Source organism: Suricata suricatta, chromosome 6 (assembly GCF_006229205.1).
Source record: "Suricata suricatta isolate VVHF042 chromosome 6, meerkat_22Aug2017_6uvM2_HiC, whole genome shotgun sequence".
In the NCBI taxonomy this organism is placed as follows: Eukaryota; Metazoa; Chordata; class Mammalia; order Carnivora; family Herpestidae; genus Suricata; species Suricata suricatta.
Genome location: NC_043705.1, coordinates 117,060,045 through 117,085,986, shown reverse-complemented (window position 1 = coordinate 117,085,986; position 25,942 = coordinate 117,060,045).

Genomic DNA, 25,942 nt, shown 5'->3' with positions numbered 1-25,942 from the left:
TGTTAAATGGGATTCATCCAGTTCTAATTACTGCTCCCAAATACAAGACCCAAGGACGCCATGCTACTCTTGGCAGTAAGCTACAGGCTGGACAGGCTGTACTAAACAAAAAAAAAAATCCCCCTAATTACAAATTATTTAAAACAAAACAAGACAAAAAGACCTGTACTATAACTCTGAAATTTATATTAGCATATCCTGCAGTGTAAAGAATTTGAGTGAGGACAAGGAGGGAAGACTGGATGTTTATAACATTTCTATGATATATTTCTTCTGAAGAGTGTAGAAGGCCAGAAGCTTTGTCCTATAGTAGTGACTTGAACAGTTTTGTTTTTTTCTTTTTCCTTTTGCAATCTCTTTCTTTCATCTGTTCAATGAAAAACAGCTGAGAAATAGTTCTGAGTATATGGGTGGCAATTTCTGAAGTGTCCACTTCTATAATCTATTCCACACATCTTGCCCTTTTAAAAGAGTTTTGCTCCTTTTCTGCTTGCTAACTGTAGTATTAGTCTTTTATGCTATCTGTTTTGCTTATTTTCTTTGATTTGTTTTTAAGTCTCATGATTTGATTGTTTTAGTCTCCTGATGGGCAAGGAGAGGACAACTACAAATGTGCAAACTTATCCTTATGGAGCTTACTACATGCAAATGGCTGGACCAGCAAGCCTCCCACATATGAAGAAAGTATATTAAGACATTGAAAAATAAGTGGCAAGGGTATTAGGCTTAAAAGAAGCCTGGGTAAAAGAAGAAACCTCAGAATATCTGATCTATTATGAAGGTATTGTTAAAGTCCTGCGGACTGGCTCACCCTGGGAATCAAGCTTGAACTATAAAGCCAAATAAGAAACAAAGCTTCAAGGGGTGCCCAGGTGGCCTAGTTGGTTGAGTGTCCAATTCTTGATTTTGGCTCAGGTCATGATCCCAGGGTTGTGGGATTGAGCCCCTCCACTTTGGGCTCTGCACTGAGTGAGTGGAGCCAATTTAGAATTCTCTCTCTCTCTCTCTCTCTCTCTCTCTCCCCTTTCTAAAATATATCTTTAAAAAAGACTTCAAAATATTACTCTTGAAACTTTGATAGCTGTAAGAATCTCCTCCTGTAGAAAAGACTTACCAAAACTTTTGATCTCTTCCAATTCTGTTCCATTTATCCTGCATCCAAATGAAAGTGCATTTTTCCAGTTTACAATACTTTTCTCTGTCAGAGAGCAAGGGCTTTCAAATGTCAGAAGTCCTGCAATCCACCTCTTTGTACTCTTGAGGCTAGGAATACATACACAATGTTAACCTGAAGAGCCTTAAAGGCCATGGAGCTAAAACAAAAGTGCATGATACCCGTTACAACATTCGTTATACTTGTGTGCTTTCAAATAGGTAACGGGTGGAAGGGAGGCCATTTTTAATTTGTCCCCAAACCATGAGATTTCTTGGGCATGGGAGCACGAAGATGACCCTCTGAGAATGAGAATAAAATAAGAGGAAATATGATCAAGACATCTAACCTAGGTTGAGGCTGCCTGTAGGGAAATGGTTGTAAGTCAAAAAACATGAGTTAAAAAGCTAAGCATGACACACAAGGCAGCCTACCAAGTTTCAAATGAGCCATAGTTTACAACTGGGCATTTCATCATGGTTGACTGTTTTTAAAGCATCATAACACTTATAAGTGTTATCACATTTATTCGACTTACTAATTCAAGTCTGGTACTTGAGTTACAAAGACACCATTTAATCTCTTAAAAAATATAAAATGCAGATTTTGTATCACATATTAGGAAACCACCAAAGGAAAAGTGCACATTCTCTAGAACAGAGCTTCTCTAAGAGTGGTCCTTGGGTCAGCAGCATTAGCTGGGAACTTGCTAAAAAAGAAAACTCTAACAGAAGCAGAAATGGAAATTTCAGCAGTAGGATCTAGCGATCTCTGGTGTAACAAACCCTTGAGCTAAGGTTTGAGAATGACTGCTCAAGATAGAAACATGATACTTTAAAGTTCGTTGTTAAAACATAAAGATTTTAAATCAGTTTGTAAAGAATTTGCTGTGTTCATTTTGTGGATGTGAAAGACATACACTCTGGCCTAAAAGAGCAGTTTCAGAAATGCAGACAAAACAATTAAAGGACTGGATGCCATCAAGGAACCAAATCAAATGCCTGAGGAGCGCTGGCAGGAGGGAGTATGATCTGGAGGCAGCTAGGAAGAGTAAAGACAGGATGTGATAGGGTCCTTATAGGAGACTTGCCTAATAAACCAGTATTTCTGATCCATAAGGGAATGCTTACTCCACATATCCAAAAATAAATAAATAAAATAAAATAAAATACAAACGAAAACCCAACAAAGAAAGAAAAAAGCAAAGCAAAGCAAAGATGACTCTGTGTCCCATCACATCTGTACAATGCCCTACTCTAGGCACAAACTGACAACCCTCTTCAGCTTCTACTTTCCTTTTCCCAGTGTAGTAGAGTTTACAGCTTTACTACAAGGAATGAAAGTCAAGGAGTGAAAGCTGATTACCCTCCTGGGGTAGGGGGCCTCAGGCAATAGCCTGTAAAACTAAGTGACTCCAGAAAACTCCCAAGTCTGAGGAGGATTGTAGAAGACTGAAGAAAGTGGGCTGGGGCTGCTTCCAGTTAGAATTCTCTTAGAATTCTACAGTCGCTCTTCCTTTGGGCTCTGTGTGGAGCTGCTCAACAGATGGGGAGAAGGGCCCACTGTGGGGCAAAACTGACTAAGGCATTTCCCACCCTGAGTGGTACACACATGAGGCCATACCAAAAGTTGGCTCAGGGTGTGAGAACATGGCCTGTCCAGTCTTCTTTCTAAGCAGTGGCAATAAGAAACGTACCAGAAAATGGCATGCCAGCCCCTCCTAACTTTCAACTCAGGGTTAAGGTAACACTCCTATTTCCTTGAACGCACCCTGTGCATTGTTAAATGAGACTCTAACTAAATCCTTTTGATGCTACCTTTATTTTCACAGACAGAGGGCTGGGATTTCTTTAGACACAACTTACTAGATTGTAATGGGCCTTTGCACTAACATGCCCATACCACAAATCCACATCAGTTTTTGATAGATTGAGTCATGCCTTACTTTAATTTCTCCAAAGTGATTTGATGACCATCAATATATGAATCTCAGGGATTTCTATTAAAAAGAAGGTTCTCAGGTCCTACACTAGATCAATAAAATCAGAAACATCTTAGGGTTGAGGTCAGGAATCTGCACTTTTACCAAAATCCCCAAGAGATCTGTATGTCCATTAAAGTTTAAGACATGGTTAGTTTGCCTTAACAGTCAAATCAGCTTTGTAAAAGTCCAATCATAACCATATACATTAATTACTGGTATATGCTTTCCGTTGGCAATGATATAACAATGAGACAGACAGACGGAGAGAGAGGGAGGGAAAGAATATTTTGAAAGAGGGCATAAATAGGAAAGTACATTAAAGTATATAAGAACTGAAATGGTGTAAAAGAGACAGTAAAAGGAAGCTGTAATAGTCTCCTGTGGCCACGGCAACAAATTCCCACAAATGGAGAGGCTAAAAACTACAGAAAGTATTCTCTCACAGTTCTGAAAGCTAGCAGACCAAAATCAAGATGTCACAGAGCCACAGTCCTTCCAAAGGTTCTAAGGGAAAATCCTTCCTTGCCTTTGCAAGCTTCTGTTGGCTCTTGGAAATTGCTGCATTTTGACTGCACTGCTCCGGTCTCTACCTCGTGGTCACATTGACTCCTCCTCCTCTTTGTGCATCTTCTCTTCATTGTCTCTAGCTTCTAAGAATACTTGTGATTGCATTTTGAATGCAATCTCAAGATCCTTAACTTAATTACATCTGCAAAGACCCTTTTTCAAATAAGGTCACATTCACCAGTTACGGGGATTTGGACATGCACACATTTTTTGTGGGAGCTGTCCTGTCAGCCCACTATAGAAACAAAAAAAGGAAATGAGAAGGGAATACAAACAGAAAATAGTAGCTTCCTTGCCATAACCACTTTTATCCAGGAAGGTGGGGGTGTCTTGGATTGCAGATAAGATCTGGTGCCAACAGAGGCTGAAATTTAAATTAGTAGAAAGGATATCTCCATGCCCTGCCTCTCTGTTGGCATGCTTCTGTTTCACATAAAACTGAGTCAGTTCAATTCCTCCTGAAGCCAGTAATGATTTGGTCAGTGGGAAATCACAGCCTGAGAAGGGTAAGTACAAGTGGTCAGGTGCCGTGTGCTTAGCCTGTGAAAGAAGAGTTCTGGAGACGGGATGTCGCTGTCGTAATAAAACATCTCGTCAGTGCGCCAGCCATTGCCCCCATCCCGGAGAGACTCGGGAAGGAGCGCACCTAAAACGAAAACTTCAGCCTCTTACACTTGCCAAATCCTCTCATCTTGGAACACTTACGCCACAGTAAAGTATACTAAAATCATGTGAGCCAGGCAGTAAAATCTCATTGTGCAAACCATATGTCCTATTTGCAATGAGTCAGTAACACGCGGCATAAATTATTTTTGAGTAGGGTAAAATTGCTTCAGAAGTATAAGAACCCACTATATAATTTATGTCTAAGATAGTAAGTATTTAGGGGTTCCTGGGTTCAATCTGTTAAGCACTGAACTCTTGATTTCAGCTCAGGTCGTGATCTCACAGTTCTGCTTGGGATCTGAAAGAGCCTGCTTGGGATGCTCTCTCTCCCTCTCTCTCTCTGCCCTTCCCCCACTCTTGCTCGCTTACTCTCCTCTCTCTAAATAAATAAATAAATAAATAAACAAACTTCAAAAAAAGATATAAAAAAGTGCCATGTAGAAAATGGCATTTTAATATTCTAGTTCCAAAAACCTTGCCAATGCAAGGAAGTCACTATAGGATACAAATAAAAAATCACATGTTATCATTGCATGTCACATGTGACTCACTCATACTCATACTCATCGGTGCACAGCATTTAGGTCAGTTCCTCAGAGTTCTGCTGTTTCTAATTAGATAAATCACAAGGCAGAATTTCCTATGTATTGGGCATTAGATCACATTTTGAACTTTGTTAATACATATAAAGAGAGAGAGAATCCTGTGCCCATGGATCCTGGTGAGATGGTGAAACATCTTCCAGACCTTTCTGGAAACTTCCAGGCCCTAAACCCTTACTGGGAACTCTGTGCTTAGACAATAGACACTGGCAAACCCTGCTCATGGCCCACCTCTTTCTTTCATTGGCAAAGGGACAAGGATAGCAAACTAGACAGAGCTAGCAAAGCCAGCTGCGAGCGATTAGTGTCTTATTAGCCTAGCATAATCGGGAAGAATTTTTATTAGTAGTATTATTTTAACATTTATTCATTTTTTGAGTGATAGAGAGAGACAGAAAGTGAGTGGGGGAAAGGCAGAGAAGGAAACACAGAATTCGAAACAGGCTCTGGTCTCTGAGCTGTCAGCACAGAGCCCAACACGGGGCTCAAACCCACAAACCATGAGATCATGACCTGAGCAGAAGTTGGAGGCTTAATCGACTGAGCCACCCAGGCACCCCAAGAGAAGAATTGTTATTATTTTTTTAATTTGATGTGTTCACCTAAGAACAGTTTCACTGCTGATGATAATAATAGCAACTCTTAAGTGAGAAGAAGTGGTATCTCATTTTTTACAGGTTGTTTCACTTACCTCCCCAACTCTAAGAGATAGAGTGCCTACAATTTTACAGATAATTAAACTGAGACTCATAGAGGTTAGGTAACCTAAACAAATGCACACAGGTAGAAGACAGCGAGCCAGGGTTAACTCCTGATCAAACACCAGACCTACACTCTTCTATTTGACTCTCATTGAAGCAATTTCTTCCCCTGCCAAAATATCACTTTGAATTATTTCTCATTTTCTGGTGCTGCTGGCACAGATGCTGCATAATACACTCATCTGGTACGATTAATTTATTTCAGTCCCTTTGATGTGGGTTCACATTTCAAATATGTGTAACCTACAGACTGAATTGCAAAAACATAGCACCTTCGCTTCCTTCCATTTTTGAGTCTATAGTGCACCTCTTGAAATCTTCAACTACTTTCTTGTACAAAAATACCACCCTTCCAGAAGTAAGATAAACTCTATGGAAACTGTTCATTCTATCATTGAAGTGAGTCACCTAAGCCATACCAACATGTCAGGCCCTTCAGAGAGAGCCATTTTCTTCCAGCATCAGTCAGTTCTTTGAAAAACTATAAAGCAGATCTGGCCATGACACCATCACATTGCCCAGCTTTCTATACCTTCCTTAGTACTCATAATGTTTGGGCCCAAGTTTTTATGAAGGAATTGTCCTCTGCTAACATTCTGTATAAACTCTAGTTCTTTCACAAGCCTTTCCTGTACATTGCTACATTCTTAGCTAGCTTCCTGGTAAATTCTTCTTCTTCTTCTAAGTAGCTAATAGTCCATAATTTATTGTCACTCCCCAGAGGAAAATATTTTCAACTTAAGTTTTGCAAAACAGTCTCTAAATGTGGAATTGCAGTTACCTGGGCAGGCCAATAAAGGTAATTTTGACAAAATTGTTTGGAACGGAATTTTAGAGCTCAAACTTTAGAAAACAGTGCTTTTACCTCTCAGTGCAGCACTTGTTTATAGTTAGGAAATTAAAGCTAAGATTGGAGAAATTTACCCCAAACAAACCAAAATGCATTGAGGTCTCCTGTTCAGTGGCTTTTGATGAATACAAACAATTTTTCCAATTTCTCTTAAATTATGCTAAGTCAGCAGCAGTTTATTCCCACCTTAGATCTGTCACTTATGATAAGTATTCTAATATGTTAACTAAAATGGATGCCTTCAACTGTTTTTCATAGTACCAAGCAGCAAATAGGCATTCAGACGACATAATCATTCCATTGGAACCTTCAAGGAGCCCTATTTCAACATTTATTTATTAATAAAAATGTTTTGCTTAGAAAAGATGAAATTTAACAGTCTCTGTGCTTTCTTTTGTTAAGATAGAAGGTTTCATGAACATAGATCAAGTCATTTTAAAAGCCAATTAGGGGCGCCTGGGTGGCTCAGTCGGTTAAGCCTGCGGCTTCAGCTCAGGTCAGATCTCACGTTCGTGGGTTCGAGCCCCGCATCAGGCTCTGTGTTGACAGCTAGCTCAGAGCCTGGAGCCTGCTTTCGGTTCTGTGTCTCCTTCTCTCTCTGCCCCTCCCCCTCTCATGCTCTGTCTCTCTCTGTATCAAAAATAAATAAAACATTTAAAAAAATTTTTTAAGCCAATTAAAGCTGGCCCAGCTCAGGCTCTGATCATAGAGCGAGCTCAGCTGCATGGCACTTTGTTCTGTTTGGTCTGTGTTAATGCCACACAGTTGGTGGGGTGGTTTTCAGCTGTCATCACATAGCTGGGAGACATAATCCATGTCTGTTGGGATTATTGCTGCCCAACTCCCAAATGTGTCTTCAATGTCTTTGACAAGACTTTCTCAGAAAGTGATGATTACTACAAAAAGGGAAAGCCCAGGACAGTGGTGAGAGGAAATTGGTAAGATTTTTGAAATAGAATTTAAGGCCAAAAAACTCTAGAAGAATGGAGGTGAGGACTAGGGAGGGGGTAGAGAAAAACAAAGACACAGTGTGAACATACCTCAATTCTGCTATTCAAGTGAAGAAAAAGGAGGCCTAAGGATATTCTTAAAAGAAGGGAGTGATGAACAGATGAAGAATACATGGTGTGTTTATACAATGGAATATTACTCAGTCATATAAAAGGAGATCTTATGGGGGGTCTGCATGGCTCAGTTGGTTGAGCATCCAACTCTTAAAAATTTTTTTTAAATGTTTATTTTTTTTGAGAGAGAGAGAGAAACACAGAGTGCATGTGGGGGAGGGAGCAAGAGAGAGGGTGACACAGAAACCAAAGTGGGCTCCAGGCTCTGTGCTGTCAGCACCAAGGAACTGTGAGATCATGACCTGAGCTGAAGTAGGATGCTTAATCAACTGAGACACCTAGGCACCCTGAGTATCCAACACTTGATTTTTGTCATGATCTCACAGTTTGTTGAGTTCAAGTCCCACATTGGTCTCTGCACTGACAGCGTGAAGCTTGTTTGGGATTCTCTGTCCCAAGAGATCTCTCCAAGATCGATCGATCGATCTCTCTCTCTCTCTCTCTCTCTCTGCCCCAACTTTGCTTGCTCTCACTCTGCCTCTATCTCCCAAAAATAAAGAAATAAACTTAAAAAAGGAAGAGAGAGAGATCTTGTCATTCACAACAAGATGGATAGACCTAGAGGGTATTATGCTAAGTGAAATAAGTCATACAGAGAAAGACAAATACCATATGATTTCACTGACATATTGAATCTAAAAAACAAAAACAAATGAACAAATTGATGGATGCCAGAGAAGAGGGTGATTGCGCAGATGGGTGAAGGTAAGTGAGGGATAAGATACAGGCTTCCAGTTATGGAATGAATATGTCATGGGGATAAAAGGTACAGCACAGGAATATAGTCAATGGTATTATTATAGAGACATACAGTGACAGATGGGAGCTACACTGTACACAGAGCGTGAGCATAGCATAACATATAGACTTGTCCAATCACTATGTTGTACACTTAAAACTAATGTAACATTATGTGTCAACTATACTTCTATTTAAAACAGAAAGATAAGGGGTTCCTGGATAACTTAGCAGGTAAGTGTCTGACCCTTGATTTCAGCTCACATCATGATCTCACATGGTTTGTGGGTATAAGCCCACAACAGCACTGACAGTACAGAGCCTACTTAGGATTCTCTCTCTCCCTCTCTCTCTGCCTCCATTTAAAAAGGAGGATAAATAAATGAATAAATGAAGAAGGTGTGGTTGGCCAGACTGAAGGACCAAGGCCACATGCTTGAAATCTATAGCTCTCCCATTTTTCATCAGGCTAGAAGAACTGGCGGTGCCTTTTCTTTATAGTCTCTCCCTGTCTCTCTTCCATATCCACTTCCTACCCATGTCACAGTTGGGTAAGGAAGAGATTCCACACTCAATCTAACACTTTCTCCCTTCTTACAGGACTCAACAAAGACCATCTGGCTATTCAAATCTACTTTCTGGAGCTGCTAATTTTAACACACTCTCTGGGGAGGAGGTTCATTCCAGATCAGGGGAGGGAGAAATTATCTCTCTTACAACTTCCCAATGAGTTCCTTCCCCTAAAACATTGCTCAATTCCTAAACTAATGGATGGCCACAGATTGGGAAAGAATAAGGACTTACTAAGAAAACCCACTGAACACAAAACTCCCATCTCTACTTTATCCATCCCCATTTCTTCCTTCTTTAGATAAGTAAAGAGAAAGATTTATGGTTCTTTAAAAAGACTGAATTTGAGGGATGATGAAGGTTAATATTATATTCCAATCTTCTATGTTCATTCCATAATTTATTATAACTATATTAGTATAATCGGATTTTTGAAGCCTTGAAATCAAATTCAAAAAAAAAGAAGAAGAAGAGGTTTCCACAGATCCATAAATGATGCCAATAGTTTTGATCCAAAGTTTGGCTATACAACCTGATATTCCATTTGAAGCTTCCCCCAACACAGTTTGAGGAATCTTTTTGGATGAAAGCTTCGCAAAGTCCTAACAGCCATCTGAAATTTCTCAGTGCCTTTTGTTACATCTAAGTTACTCTACTAGTTCTATATAAACAAGCTGCATGTGCTCAGAAACATTATTGGAAAATAAAATTATTTACAAGGCTGTGCAGTCAATGTTTAGTTTAGTTTTAAAATAATTTGCAGTCTATAGTTGATAACACAAATGAAAGAAAAAAGACATTAATAAATACACATCTAAATCCCTACAAAATCTAATCAGTCTATTGTTATATGAGCAGAGAATGATAGAAAAAAAACCCAGAAACTTGAAACATGGAAAATACCCTAAAAATCCTTATGAAAAATGAGTCAGTCTCTCCTAGAATGAGTCTTTCAGACAAACTCTTCATCCAGAAACAGACCTGGAGTCATATCAAGGGACACTCGTAAGAAAATACTGTCTTTTTTTTTCCAGTGAAACTAAAATCCATCAAAGGATCATTTGGCAGTCCATGGGAATTATTTAAAAATAACAAATACCAAAAGAATTATTTATGCTCTTTGTTATATTAATGATTTAGAACATGTGGTAATACTAAATACCAGACTCAAATGCAGTAGTTCTCAAGGTACACTTTGAGAAAACAGAGTCTGGATCATGCATGACAATAGTAAAAAGGACAGCAATAGGTAGAGCATTTTCTGCTTAAGTCAAATATATGTAAGTATTAAAAATCAACAATTCATAATGTTGTGGTAGCTCTGATCCCTTTGAATATCTGAATCTTTTCCTGGAAAAGAAAAATGGACATATGTAGCACTATTGCACAATATAATACTAAGGGCTATGGATTCCTGAAGTTAACTTATAAAATTTATGCTAAGAACCCCCAATGTCAAATTTAAAATCCTGACTGGAGGGGGAAAAAAACAGAAATTAAGTAAGCATTTAGATAATATTTTGTAACAGCTTTTGCAAAATGTGAAATCCATCAGTACAGAACCAATCAAGGGCTTGGTGGATCCTCTTCTGTGCTAGGATTCAAAAAGAGCTACAGGAGGTCATGATTCAATGGTCCCTGCAAGATCCAGAGAGTGCCTACATTGCTGGTTAGGGGTCAAAGGAATGTGATATTTTTCAGGTGCCCAGAAATCAGCTGACTTTGAGGTTGTGGGTAGGTACTGGAAACTGGCCACGAAACAGTGACAGGAGGGTGATAGTCATTTCTACCTCCCATCTCCCAACCTTATCTATGTCTGTTAGAAGTTGAAAAATATGTAGCTATAGTTGATTTCTTTGGACCTGAACAGATGTAGAACTGGTTTTTTCCAGTTCCAACTTTGAGAAAGAATGTGGAGGTAAAACCCCAACACTGGGAAAGAGAAATAGTGTGACACAGAGTCTTCATTCTAAATTCTCTTATTCCACTGTGATATCTGGGGAGAATTTTGTCCTCTGCAATAAGTGGGAAGAAATGACAGAACCCAACCTCACATCTCCAACAAGTGAGAGACAACACCAGATGTTTCACATGAGGAAGAAGCAATAGCTAGTAGTAATACTGCCCAGAGTGGGTCTGGCCTTAGTGCATAATGGGACATGGTAATAATGTATCTTCTAGCAATGCAGCAGTCATCAAGAATGAATATGGCACTCCTTTAATTCCTAGGATAGGGCATGCAAAAAGTGCATGCTTTCCAAACATCCATGGAAGGAATGGAAGGAAGGAAAGAGTTAGAAAGGAGAAATTACAAAGTAATGGAGTTAAATACAGAATGAAGTCACAGGGTGTTTTATTCTGCTAAGGCTACCATAACAAAATATACTGGATGCTTAAAGAATAGAAATTTATTTTCTCATAATTCTGAATGCTAGAAGTTCAAAATCAAGGTGTCATGGGAATGGTTTCTCCTGAGGCCTCTCTCCTTAGCTTGACTTTGTGCTGTGTCCTCACATAGCCTTTCCTATGTGTATGCATGCCCCTATTGTCTCTGTGTATCTTAACTTCCACTTCTTATAAGTGTACCAGCCACAGTGGATTAAAGCCCCTGCTTCAGTCTCATTTTAACTTAATTATCTCTATAAAGATCCTATCTCCAAATACAGCCATATTCTGAAGTACTGGGGGTCAGGGCTTCAACATATAAATGAGGAAGGACACAATTCATACCAAAACAGAGGGGAAAACCAGTTTTGTTGCACTATATAACCCCAGCTCTTCTCCCCATTATACCCAGAATCTTGACTGGAAGAACAGATTCTCAGAGATAAGGCACAGCTAGGGTGCTAGGCCCTCAGGTGACATAAACAATGGTGGCATAAACTCTCTTCAGCTCTCCCTACAGGACACCCTACTGACTCAGTCAGCAGAATCACAACTACCAGGAGCGACCACTGAAAACCACAGAGACAAGGGCAGAGAACCAATCTTAGAAACTACCTAAGATTTTCCTCTAACATAAGAGGCCCTCTGTGGAAGGACCTATTGGTTTACTGATGCCTGACAATCTGTTATCTCTGGTAGTGTCCTAATTCCCAAATGAGAGAAGGAGACAAAGTGAAAGAACTTAATCGCAGTTTGCAGATAATCTGAGGGAACCTGTCAAGACCATGATAACGTTATGCTCTAAACACACTGGGGAACAAACAAAGCATCTGACACTACTTACTGGTTGGAGCTTGATTAATGCCATACTAAAGGCAATGGGAATATTAGACCCTTAAAAAAATATTGCCCTTCTCCCAGAGTTTTCATAGAATATTTGTTTTCATTATGCTAATCTTTTATAGGAAGACATCTAGTAGGAAATCCCCTATCTCATTGAGGATTTCAAGGCTTCCCATTTTCGGTTACGCTCTGGCACAGCATGCAGTGGGTCAGAGTCATGAGCTCCAGCGATGACCCCGCCACACTGACGGCATGTGTGGCTGCTGCCAGTCACTTAACCTTTCCAAGCTTTCATTTCCACATCCATAATTGAGGCATTTAATAATCATCTTGGTTCTGGAGATGCCGTGCCTTTAATGCCAACATAAAAATCTCCCCAAATGAAGTAACACTGGCACAGAATTTAGTAGCCCCTCCCATCTACTCTCCTATAATGTACTTAATTTCCCTGTGGAATCTTTGATTCTTAGGGGCTATTTAATATAGAACTTGTTTTAAAACTTTCCCACCACATTTTTTGAAAGATTCATTAACTTCCTATGACTAAAAGATTACTTCTACCTTAGAAGTTTCAGACTAAAAACAAGAAATCTTGTTCATTATGGTCAGCCAGAGACTGCTGGAGACAGAATCAGCAGAACCTAACAAGAAGGTTCTATTCTGGTACCTCTACTTCTTTCCTAGTTTCCTTCCAAAATTTACAAATGTCTGTTTTACTGAGATAGTTATAGTGGTGAGAATAATCATCAACATGATCACCACCATCATCACCATCATCTGCTTCATCATCATCATCATCATCATCATCATCATCACAGTTCTGGAATTCTGATACAGAGTACTGTAAGAGAACCTACTTCTAGCATCCTAATTAATGGCAAAATATTTAATGTTTCTCTTCTAAATTTGGGGGGTTCATAACAATGTGCAAAAAAACCCAAAATGTTCATAATTAGTGCAAAAAAAAGAAAAATTAAAAGGGATATAAATAATGGAAAGCAAGAAATAAAACTGTCAAATCTAAAAATAACATGATTGTATATGTAGAAAATCCAAAAAAATATACAGTAAATCATCATCATATTTAAAAATTAAAACTTTGATGGTTAGAGAATACAAAGTAAATCAACTATAATTCTATGTACCACCAACAAACAGAAAATAAGAATTCAAACATTTCCTGTAAAATAATATAAAAATACCATGTACCTAGGAATAAACTAACAAAATATGTATAAAATCTTGACATAATACAAAGTGTGTGATTGTCAAATTGAAATCATACAAATCAGAACTCTAGCTCGTTAGTAAGTTTTTCTAATGCTTCCAACCATACAGACAATCACGAGGTACCAGCAAAGCTGGAAAAAGATCTGAAACATCCTATGTAGCTCATAATCCTTCATTCCTGCCTCTGACAGGGACTCTCTGGTCCTGAGTAATAGATGAGGTCTCTAATGAGACATGTAAGTCACTTCATATACTGGGGAAATTTTAAGTTATGAAACATCTCATTTTATAACCCAAAGAGTTTTATAGCTTATGTGTCATTCTCCAAGGAGCTAGGTCTCATAAATCCATAAACTGCAGTTTTGTTTACAATAGGCAATCCTAAACTAGCCACATCCCCCTCAAATCATTCCACAGATAAGGACTTTGCCCTTAGCAACTGCCGTTATTCTATTTGTCTAGAGGTCTACTTATTATGTTTGTAAGGAGAATAGAACAGGTCAGTAATCAGAGAGAGATGAATAAATCATAGGTCACTGCTTTAAGTCCTTCCTTCCCAGATTTCTAGGCAAAAAACTATAAAATAATGAGACATTAACATCAAATAAACAAAGAGATACATTATTTTCATGGATGAAATTACTTGAAATTGAAGGATACCAGTTGTTTTCATTGGATGTATAATTATGGGTAATATATAATCCATATAGATATGGATTCCAATGTTAATCAAGTTTCCAACAGTTTTTTCCTGCTAAATTTAGCTGATTCTAAAATTTATCTGGAAATGTAATAGCCCAGAATAATCCTCTTGACGAAGAAAAGGATGGGTGGCTTGCTCTACCAAATATTGATGTAATAATAAGGCCACAGTAATTAGGACTGTGTTATTAGCTGAAGACAGGCAATAGTCTTAGGGAAAATAATACAACGTCTAGAAATAGGAGTCACACATTATTTAACACTTGATTTGTAATGAAGACACTCACAGAGTATTGGAGAAAAGATCATCTTTTCAATAACTGTTGCTGAATTGGATGCCCATATAGGAAAAAAATAAATTTTGATCCCTTTCTCATATCATACACAAAAATCAGTTCCAGATGAAATAAATATGGAAAGTTCTAAATGTGAAAGATAAAACAATAGGGGCCCCTAAAAATTGTTGTATGAAGATATATTTGTGACTTTGGGATAGGCAAATATTTCTTAAATAGGACACAGATAACACTGTTCTGAACAGAGATGACTAGTACTATGGTAACACCAAATTTTAGAACCACTGTTCCTGGAAAGATGGCATAAAGAGAGTAAAAAGGAAAGCCACAGAGTGACAAATCGTATTTCAATTTAATAACTGACAAAGAGCCTGTATCCATCAAATATAAAGAACTCCTTCAGATCAATAAGAAAAACATCACCATTAAGGAAAATGGGGAAGAGATTTCAGTGGGCCTTTCAAAAATTAGAAAATCCAAATAGGCAATAAACACACAAAAAGAAACTCAAAGAAATGCAAATTATAACCACTTTTAGATACCAATGCCTACCTTCCTGAATGGCTAAAAACAAAGACTATCAATATCAAATTTTGGCAATGACATGGAGTAAGAAGAATGTGCTTACATAGATGGGAGTGTAAACTGGTAAAATCATTTTGAAAAATTGTATGTAAGTTTCAGATACAAATTTTTCACAATCAAAAAATATATAAAATATTTTGAAATCTTATACCTTCAAGATTTTAGAGGAAGAAATGTGTCATTTGGTTTAGGTATTCAATAGAAAGCTAAATGTAAGATTCATATATTAATATAAATTGCATGGTTACATTTGAATGGTACATTCTGTATATTAGGCCAAAAGGCTGAGTTCCTACATTTTTCACATATTTGTTCAAAAATTTCTATTTTTTTGAGAAGGTCCAGACCAAGCCTAATATCTCTTTTACATGTCAGTCCCTTAGAATGAGGAGGCATTTTCATGTTTCCCTAAATCTTACTTTCCCCGACCAGTTTCTTCCTTATTCTTTCTCCACCAATCATTACTTTCCTATGAACACAGTCTAAGTTGGTTCATATCCCTTGAAGTGCTAGGGTCCAGAACTGAACACATCACTGCATGTATGTTTTGACAAAGCAGACTAGAGTGAGGCAAACATTACTATTTTATTAGATACTTTTGTTTTTTTCCAGGAATGATAAAATCCTAATAACTTTTTGATAGTCACCTAAGACTATACTTTTAAACATACACTGCTTCCTAGGAACTAAAACCTTTAAGTCTTTTCTATACACATTGTTACAAAGCCACCTCTTCTCTGTGCATGTTAACTCACTGCAGACATTTATTATTTAGTAATTTTTAAATGCATTTTGTTAAATTCAGCACAATATTCTGATCTCCCTTTGGGATTTTATTTTTGTCATTCATTGGTATCCACTGATGAAAGAAAGGATAAAGATGCGGTGATGTATAGGGCTGCTGGGTGGCTCAGTTGGTTAAGTGTCCAACTTCGTCTCAGGTCATGATCTTAAGCCCCACATCAGGCTTTGTGCTGACAGCTCAGAGCCTGGAGCCTGCTTCGGATTCTGTATCTCCCTTTCTCTCTGCTCATCCCCTATTCATGCTCTGTCTCTCTCTGTCTCTCAAAAATAAATAAAGGTTTAAAAAAATTTTAAAGAGTGGTAACACATAACAATGGATTACTATTCGGTCATAAAAATGAAGTCTTGCCATTTGTGACAACATGGACAGACACTGAAGGCATCATATTAAGGGAAATAAGTCAGACAGAGAAAGATAAAACACTCTGTGATCTCTCTTTTATGTGAAATCTAAAAAACAAGGCAAATAAGCAAAACCAAGATCATAGATCAGAGAACAGACTGGTGATTGAGGAAGAATGGGAATGCGGGGGAGGGCAAAATGGGGGAAAGGGGTCAAAAGGTACAAACTCCTAGCTATAAAATAAACAAGTCATGGGGATGTGATACACATCATGTTGACTATAGTGAATAAGGCTGTACTGCATATTTAAAAGCTGATAAGAGAGTCGATCCTAAAGGTTTTTCACAAGGAAAAAAAAGAAAACATATTGTAACTATTTGTGATAATGGATGTTAACTAGACTTACTATGGTGACCGTTTTGCAGTGTAAACAAATACAGAATCATTATGTTGTACACCTGAAACTAATATAAGATTATATGTCAATTATATGTTGATTTAAAAAGATTTTTATAAAGAAAGTATTTGTCAACTGAATGGAAAAAGCAGTATATCATGGTGTGTGTGTGTGTGTGTGTGTGTGTGTGTGTGTGTGTGTAGATATAAATAAAGATAACCATAGACATAGACATTGACATTTATTATAAAGATACATGGTAAATTTTGACTTGTCATTTTGAGGTGGTAGAATTATGTGTGGTTTTTATTTTCTTGTACTTGACTTTTGTATTCTTTTTGTAATATATACCTAATAGGATAGGATTTTCAAAACTAATGTCATCTTCTATGCTTAAAGGTGGAGAAGGCAAGTCACATTGGAACAGGTTAGTCCCAGCAAATACTTGGGTTTTCAAATGCTTGAGATGGATCTTAAAAATGAATAAAAATTTGTTCCAGAAAATGGAATACCATCAGGAAAGAATATAGATTTATCAAGATTAAGTACAAAGTATATTGTGACTTGATTATAATGACTTTGAACACCATACCAAAGAGTTTATTCCATAGGTAATTTATTCTGGAGATACTAGGAAAAAATAAATGGTTTTCTGGAGGAAAGCAAGATAATCTGACCTATGCATTGGGAAGAGACCAGAGTTAAAAAACTACATTTGGAAATGAGAGATTGGAAAGATAGCTGTTAAATTATCCTTCCACTATAGGAATGTTTTTTAATGTTTATTTATTTATTTATTGAGAGAGAGAGAGAGAGAGAGAGAGAGAGAGAGAGAAGGGGAGAGAGAGTCCCAAGTAGACTCCATGCTTAGCACAGAGCCTAATGCAGGGCTCCTCAAGGGGCTCAGTCTCACGAGGGTGGGATCATGACCTGAGCTGAAATCAAGAGTAGGATGCTTAACCAACTGAGCCACTGAGGTGCCCCAAATCCTTCCATTATAGGAATCTGGAGCAAGATGATTGGATCTGAATAGAAGACTGCCAAGGAAATCAAGAAAGTGGATTCAAACAGTATTCCCCTAACTAGAACACTCATATTTATTAATGAACATCTTTATTCATTAGTATCAGTGTTATTACTAAAATTTCTAAAATTTCTGAATTAAGAAGGTTGTTTTTGATCTAACAGACTTCAGAAATGTCATGATTATGTTCCCTTGTTGAAAATATAAAAGGCACCCACATAGCTAAAAGACCTAAGAAATATTGCCATAAAGAAACATGTTTCACTTTTTCCAAATTCATTTGATCCCATGAAAAGCCTGGAAACATATGTGTGTGTATGTGTGTGTGTGTGTGTGTGTGTGTGTGTGTGTGTGTGTGTGTGTGTGTATAGTACTAGTATTCTCTACACCCAATTTGGGAAATACAGCAGAATTCCCTCTAGAATACTAGAGAAATATTGGGAAGGCAGGAACAAGAAAACATAGTATGTCATTAATTACCTACAAAGGCAGAGAGATAAAGAAAATTTGTAAATGATATGTTTTTAGATTCCTGACTAGAAGAACAGAGAAGAACCACATACCTTCCAGGTTTGGTTGGGAATTATCAGTGCAGGTTTGGGTTATTAGGTGTCAGTTGTCTGTGTACCAACATTTGAAGATACTCATGTATTAAATCTACATATATGCTAAAAAATACTTCAAAAGCAGCATTAGAATTTCAAATAAACTATGCACAGAGCTTTGCTGCTAATCAAAAAGCACTGCCTAGCAGTGTGCCAGTACAAGAACTGCATTCAGAAGGACCCAGGATGTGTTGGAGGGTAGGAATCACCATGAAGATGCTGAATGGTTCTCATAAATGTGGAAGCTGGAAAATTCGTTCCCTGCAATATTCTCTTCCTAGAGGCAGTAACTAAAAGATCTCGAGGGGCACCTGGGTGGCTCAGTCAGTTAAGCGTCCAACTTCAGCTCAGGTCATGATCTTGTGGCTCTTGAGTTTGAGCCCCACTTTGGGCTCTCTGCTGACAACTCAGAACCTGGAGTGTGCTTCCAAGTCTGTGTCTCCTTCTCTCTCTGCCCCTCCCCTGCTTTCTCTCTCTCTCTCCTTTTTTTCCCTGTCTCTCTCTCTCTCTCTCTCTCTCTCTCTCTCTCTCAAAAATAAACATTAAAAGAAGAAAATCTTAAGCCTCTTTGCCCACTAGCATATGAAATTCTGGGAAATACCTTGAAGCTGTATTGTCATTTCTTTGAGTTTCCTGTTCTTTAGGAGCTTAATCTGTGGGGCTGTGTTAAGATAAACTCAAGAAAGTAAACAAGATGTGAACTGCTGGGGGATGAAATTCCAGAGCATGAAGGAAATTCTCAGAAAGATCATTAACAACAAGTAGCTATAGATATATTTCACAACTGGAAGAGGCAGAGAAATCTACCAGCCTTTGGCATTCCCAATCAGGAAGAGATCTGAAAGTGTTAGAGATCTACTGCCCTTCTGCAAGGAGGAAGTGAGAAGGCAAGGACAGTTTGTTCCACTCCACATATTTTGCTGATCTGCTTTGTGAGCTGAAGCAATTCCAGGAATTCATCTTCCTCAATCCCACATCTGCAGAAAGGAAAGAATAGCACCAGCAATGTGGATTAGCTGTCCACTCTACAGATTTGCTACAAATGACCAGAACAATTAATACTTGTAAGCATGATGGCTGGAAAAGGCTTTGAGGTCAGGGGAAGGTTTAAATTCCATGACTCGTTTACCAATTAAAAAATGTGACTTCAGATAAATGTTAGCTTTTTGGTGCTCTACTTTTCTCATGTGTAAAATGAGAATAATAATTCTAAAATAATAGGAAATTATAGAATAAAATAAAATGTATACATATATTTAAAAATCATAAAATCATAAAAAGGAAAACAAAAATCAAAATGTGTATTGAATAAATAATTGTAGCAATTATTGCTATTATATTACCTCTTCTACATAAGTACTTTTTTAAATGCTTATTTATTTTAAGAGAGCAAGAGAGAGCATAAGCAGGGGAGGTCCAGAGAGAGAGGGAGTGAAAAAGAACCCTAAGCAGGCTCCATGCCCTCAGTGCAGAGCCTTGATGTGGGGCTTAAACTCACAAACTGTGAGATCATGACCTGAGCTGATATCCAGAGTCAGATGCTTAATCATCTGAGCCACCCCTCTACATAAGTACTTTTAATGAAAATACACTTGAGATTCCTCTGTTTAGAGAAATCATACATACATACATACATAATTCACAATACTAAAATTTTAGACCTTTTAGTTCTGAAGTTGAATGTCTTTCCTCATGCTTAACTCAATGGTTTTTAAATATTCATTTCATAAATAATGCATTTGGCAATATTTCTGTGTCCTACTTTCTCTGCTTCTAGGTGGTATTTTACCATTTTTATTTCCAACCTATCCTTAGGTCATTCATCCAAAGAAGAAAGATTTTTTTCCTTAAGAAGGGTATTTCTTCAACACTTTTGTTAGATCTGAATTTGATCCCAAGGAAAGAGCTCTTTCAAAGACCCCTTTGCCCCTATAAGCATAAATATGATTAATGGAACCTTCAACAAGACCCCTCTATGTGCAGAACTGTCTTGTTAATTGAATTATCCAGTTAACAAGGAGATAAATCAGAAACCATTTTGTTTCATCCATTCATGTTTATGGTAACTTGATCTCTCTCATAAAAATAATTGAGTCAGTCACTACTGTTTAGAGCTCTTACCTGAGTCAGGGCTCTATCTATCATTTTAAATACAGAAATTTTATCTCCCAATGACCATGTAGATGCAAATTCTTCAAAAATTTAAATGAATATAGACTAGCCCCAATAACAAGCTAGAACAAAATTGCAGAAATTACTTCCACCCATACCTATTTAGAGTCCTTTGCCTGTAACCTGCTGTAGCCTAGCCAAGACACCCCTCCCTCCACCTAGTATGTGGGGACACCTGCTTTAATAAAATACAGAGACAAGCTACCTGTTTTCTCCATCTTCCTGCTTCTGCACTATTTTCTGTCATCCTGAAAAATAGGTTTACTTTTGAAAATGTATTTTCCTATATATTCCTATGGATGTATTGCCCAACATGCAAATAGATGTTGATATTGGACATTCCATTTTACCTAACAGAAAAAGGCAAATATTTACATGCCAGGTTGAATTCCCTAGGAAGCAGACTCTGAGCTAGTTTTGCATGTCCTTAGGATCAATATTTGGGTAAGTGAAGGAGCAGAAGCATAAATTGGCAAAAAGAAAAGTCAAAACCATAGTAACTATCCAGACAGAGCTTTGGTTGATGCAATAGAGAACTCTGAAGCTAGAAAGGGCATTCAGAGTTGTCCTGAGTTGGACCAAGATAATCAGACATTTATTCTCCATCAATCATTGAACATGGGTTATCTGGGAAAGGGTATGACCTTGGGCAAGATGGCTGTCTGTAACAGGTAATCTCTGAAGAGGCTGACAACTGAAGGAGGTCTGCTGACTACACTCTCAACAAGCCCTTTGTTAAAGAGGGATCGATCGGGCAGTGTATGAGAGTGTCCACCACAATTTGATAGTCCTTAAATTTGGTGACCCTTTTCAAGTTCATCAGGTCATGATATTATGAGATGACTGTCAATGCTGGCCATGTTACCTGCATGACAGAATTAAATTTACCTATCCTAAAGCACCTATCTTGTGGGCCATTTCATAAAATCTACTGAACTGGAAACTAGCAGTCATCTAAAAGCACATTTTAATGTATTATCCAGGCCTCCTGGGGCATCTTTGAGGAAGTCTGCAGGAGCACACTGAATTAAACTGGACATATCGTACCATTCTCCATAATCCCATTATTAATGGGCCACAAATAGGACAGGGCATCACCATTCATAACAGTGTTTGTAAAAATAGCAAAATCACATCAGGAATCTGAAATGTTACTAATCTTGTTCGAACTATATAATTAGTAAAAAGTAATTCTCATAAACAAAATAAAGTTAATGCTATTTCAGTAGTTTGCTTTACATCATAAACTTTCAAGAGCCAGAGTGATACGGTGCAGCTGCTGCACAGCATTTACAAAGAATAGGGTCTCCTTAGCTGCTGTGAACAATGTTCATATCCCAATTCTGAAGAGACAAAGCACATGGTCACAAAACAATATTAACCATATTATTTATGTGAATCCCTACTTAACCTTACAGCTCAAAACATTTATAATGAAGCCATTCTCATTATTTTAAGTCAGAGGCTGGTTGTGCTCCCTTTGATGCTTAAGGGGGGACAATCCCAGACCAGCATGACAAGGTGACATGGGACTGAGAATTGGTACAATTCCTGAGTTGCCTTCCAGTGAGTGAACTTGGGCAATTCAGCCTCATTTTCTTCATCTATAAAAGAAGGGGATTCAAATTTTGGACAATCTCTAAAAAATCCTAATCTAAAAATCTACGATGCTCTTCACCTTTCAGATTACTTAGTAGGTAGAGAAAAAGTATAGTTAAGACTTCATAAGAATGACCTGAGGGAAACAAATTACAGAAGTCCCATGTGTGAAATATTCAGGATGCGGCCCAATATTATCCTTTTGATCATCCATCAAGAATAAAAACATTTTCTTTCAAGACTGAAGATGATTAATGAGATAGTCTGAAGTTGAGAGACAGTCCTATGAATTGAATATTATAATTTGACATGATGACCAAACCTAGATTTTCAGATTTTCTTCAGATCTGAAGAAAAGGTTTATAAATGAACCATCATTTCTTTTTCCTATTATAATAGTGGCTTTTCAAAGTGTCACTATTACTATAGCATATGTCTCTTGCAAATAGTGTCTCAGACAAAATAATCACTCAAGTGAGCATTATTCATGTTCTTAATATTTAAGAATATATTCAAAATGCTTCTTTTTTGTTTTTTACTAACTCATTAGTTAATTTCATATTAAAATCTAACCAGGAAAATTAAGGTTAATTATCAAATGTTAGATTCTAGGATCTGGATCCTGTAGTCCACTTAAAAGACTGACAGCTGGCTTATGTGTAGCTTTAAAAACAAAACAAAAAACAAAACAGTATCAACACAATTTGGGAAATCGCTTTCACATGGAAGATTTTAGGCTCTGCTTCTACCATATTTCTACTAATATGAACCAATCCCTGTGAAGAGGGAAGTCAGGTCCGAGTTTTATATTTATCTTGTGGCAACATGCAGGCAGAACACCAGGATTGCCAGTACCATTTGGACTATATGGGATAGTGGAAAGGTGGTTCCCAAGTAGAGAGAACTTTGTTGAGCAGACAATACAACTGATACCATTTACTTGGTGACCACTCTTTTTCTTGAAACTCTCCCCTTCCATGGTTTCTCCATGGTGACCCTCCCCTTGTTTTCTCCTACCTCTCTGGCAGCTGTTCCCCAATATGCTTCCAGGGTTCTACTCTTCCACTACCCTTTCACAAGCAAGTATTCCACTGAGCTCTATCCTCAGCCCTCTCCTCAATCTGTACAGTTCTCTCAGGTGAACTAATGTAAACTCATGGTTTCAACAGCCACTCCTGTTTTTAACTGTCATCACTAGCCTAGACTTTTCTATAAGCTCCAAACCCATTTTTTCTATTGTCTTCTATGTATTCCATAAATATTTCAGATGCAGCACATTTGAACACTGAATTTATCAAGTTCCTCAAAAATCTGATCACCTCTCTTATAGTCAATAGCACCATCATTTCCATCAAAGGCCAAGCATGAAGTGATGCTACAATTCTCTCCCCTCCCTCTGGTCTACATTCAAGTAATGTAAACAGAAATGCAATGACACTCCTCAAGAGACTGCTGGCCTGAAGGTACGCTGCAGAGAACCAAAGGATCATATGGATGTGCTGGTAGTGGGGACCAGCCTGGGCACGGTTTGGGGGCAAGAAATGGCTATGATTGCATTAAGAAGTGGTAAAAGTGCAGGAACAAGGATGGGCAGCCTTAAAGACAAATGTCTTCTGCGAATGTCAATAGCAAATGGAGATATGGGAAAAGATACAAAAGATGTTGAGGCAAAATCAACCGAAGAATAACTGGATAATTGAAGTAGGAAAAAGAATGAAGTTGAGATGACCCTAAGATTGTTGCTTAAATGGTCAGGTAGATTTGGGTGTTTTTAATTTTCATCTCTAAGGCTGTCATCCTTCTCTACACAACAGTAGAGAGAAAAATACTACCATTTCTCACCCAGACCACTAAAATATCCTTCTCATTGGTTCCTCTGAATCTACTCTTTTTCCCTCCAATTCACTCTCTCAACAGCAGCCACAGTAATATTTTCAAAGCATAAATTTTATTCTTTTACTACAATGAATGAGCCCCCCTAATAACCAATGAAAACTGTCCTTTAGAAAAGGAAAATACATAATACATCTTAGAGGGCCTTCCATGGTCTTGTCCTTCTCACCTAGTCTACACCTGTAATGTTTACCATTCTCTCAGATATACCCATCTTCTTTCCAGCTCCTCTAATATGCTGGGTTCCCCACCCCCACCCATCTGACCACAAGGCCTTTGTGGATTTTGTAATTTCTCCTTGGACGTCATCTTCTGCCTAGGTAACTATTACTCATTCTTTTGATCTTAGCTTAATTGGCAATCTGTCAGGGAGGAGTTTCTTCCAGTCCCTCTTCTGACTTCCCCTCAAAGAAGGCAGTTTTCTTCACAGCATACTGCAGTTGACCCTCTTAAAACTTACGCCAGTTTGGGATTGTTTATTGGCATAATAATGATTAATGAGTTTCCCCTCTCTAAATAATAAACTCTATAAATACAGGGACCACTATTTTGTTCAATGTTTCATCCTCAGTGCATCAGCTTCAATCTGGCTCCCAGTGACGCTTGATAAATTTCTTATTGCTTGAATGCATGAATTAATTTACAAAGGGGAATTAGATTTATATATTGGCTTTAAGAGGCCTGTAGGAGATTCAAGGGAAGATGTTTAGTGTGTTGTTGATAGGCAGGTCTTGTGGTTGAAAAGCACTCACTTTAGAATCAAACTGCCAGGATTTAAAACCCAGTTTGGCCACTGACTATCTGAGTAACCCTAAGTAAATTGTGTGATACAGCCAAACTTTTGTTTTCTTCACTATAAATAGAGATGATAATATCATCTACCTCACTGGTAGTAATTTTAAGTTAAGTGAAATCATGAATGCACACTTGTTAATACAGTATCTTGCACATAGTAAGCACACAATGAATACTGCCTTTTTGTTATTACTGCTATCATTTTGGAGGTCTGGACCACAAGGTAACATTGTTGGGACTAGTTACAGTTTTCAAATAATTCAGGATAGTTGAAGTGATAATAGTTGTTGAGATTGCCTGGAGTGAAAATACAGAGTGAGAAAAAGGCTAAAAAAGAGAATTTGAGAGAACACCAAAAGATTCAGAGGGAAAGGTAAAAAAATATATAGTGGGTTGATTAGAGAATTTAAAAAAGTCCAGGGAAGTTTGGCATAAAAGAAGGCAAGTGATCGGATTCTTTCCTATTTATTGGTTACTTTAAAATAAATCTATTCTTTAGATGTGTAGGGGCCAGAGGCAGGCCACCCAAGATTGGCCTCTTTGGTATGAACACTATTTTTAATTAAAAGCAATCAAAACCCAGTAGATTCAGGAAAAGTTCTTTACCTCCCTCTCAACTTCCTGCTTGTACCACGTACGAAGCTCTTAACAGAGATTCCTCTTTATCTAAGAAACTTACCTACATAACAGGACAATCTCTGTTTTCCAAACATCTTTCATCTTCCTGCTAATGGTCTTTCTTCTTATATCCTCAGACCTCTACCCCTCTCCTTAGCTCATGCAAGCATGATGTTACCTGACTATCTTTAGAATTTCCATGTTTGTGTTGATTCCCTGTACATACACTATTAAATTTTATTTTCTCCTATTAATCTCTCTTGTGTCAGTTTGACTCTTAGTCTGAATCTTAAAGGGTAGAGTAAATTCTTCATTCCCATCAGGTGTTAAATCTTAAAATGTCTGGGAGGAATTTCACCATGAAAAGTCAAAGTACTTAGCAAAGTACCTCTAGAAATTATCTACTTTGGCTTAGCAACATTTTTACAGGTTGAAAACCAGAAAAATCAATGTTCTTTCCCAATTATTATATCAGACAATAGCTTTCTTGGTCCTTATTTTAACTATAAAAACTCTATGATGAAATAACACATTGACGGAAGAAGGAAATGGCTTAAAGAACTTTCTTTTTTTGTTTTTTTTCCATAATATTTTATTGTCAAATTGGTTTCCATACAACACCCAGTGCTCTTCCCC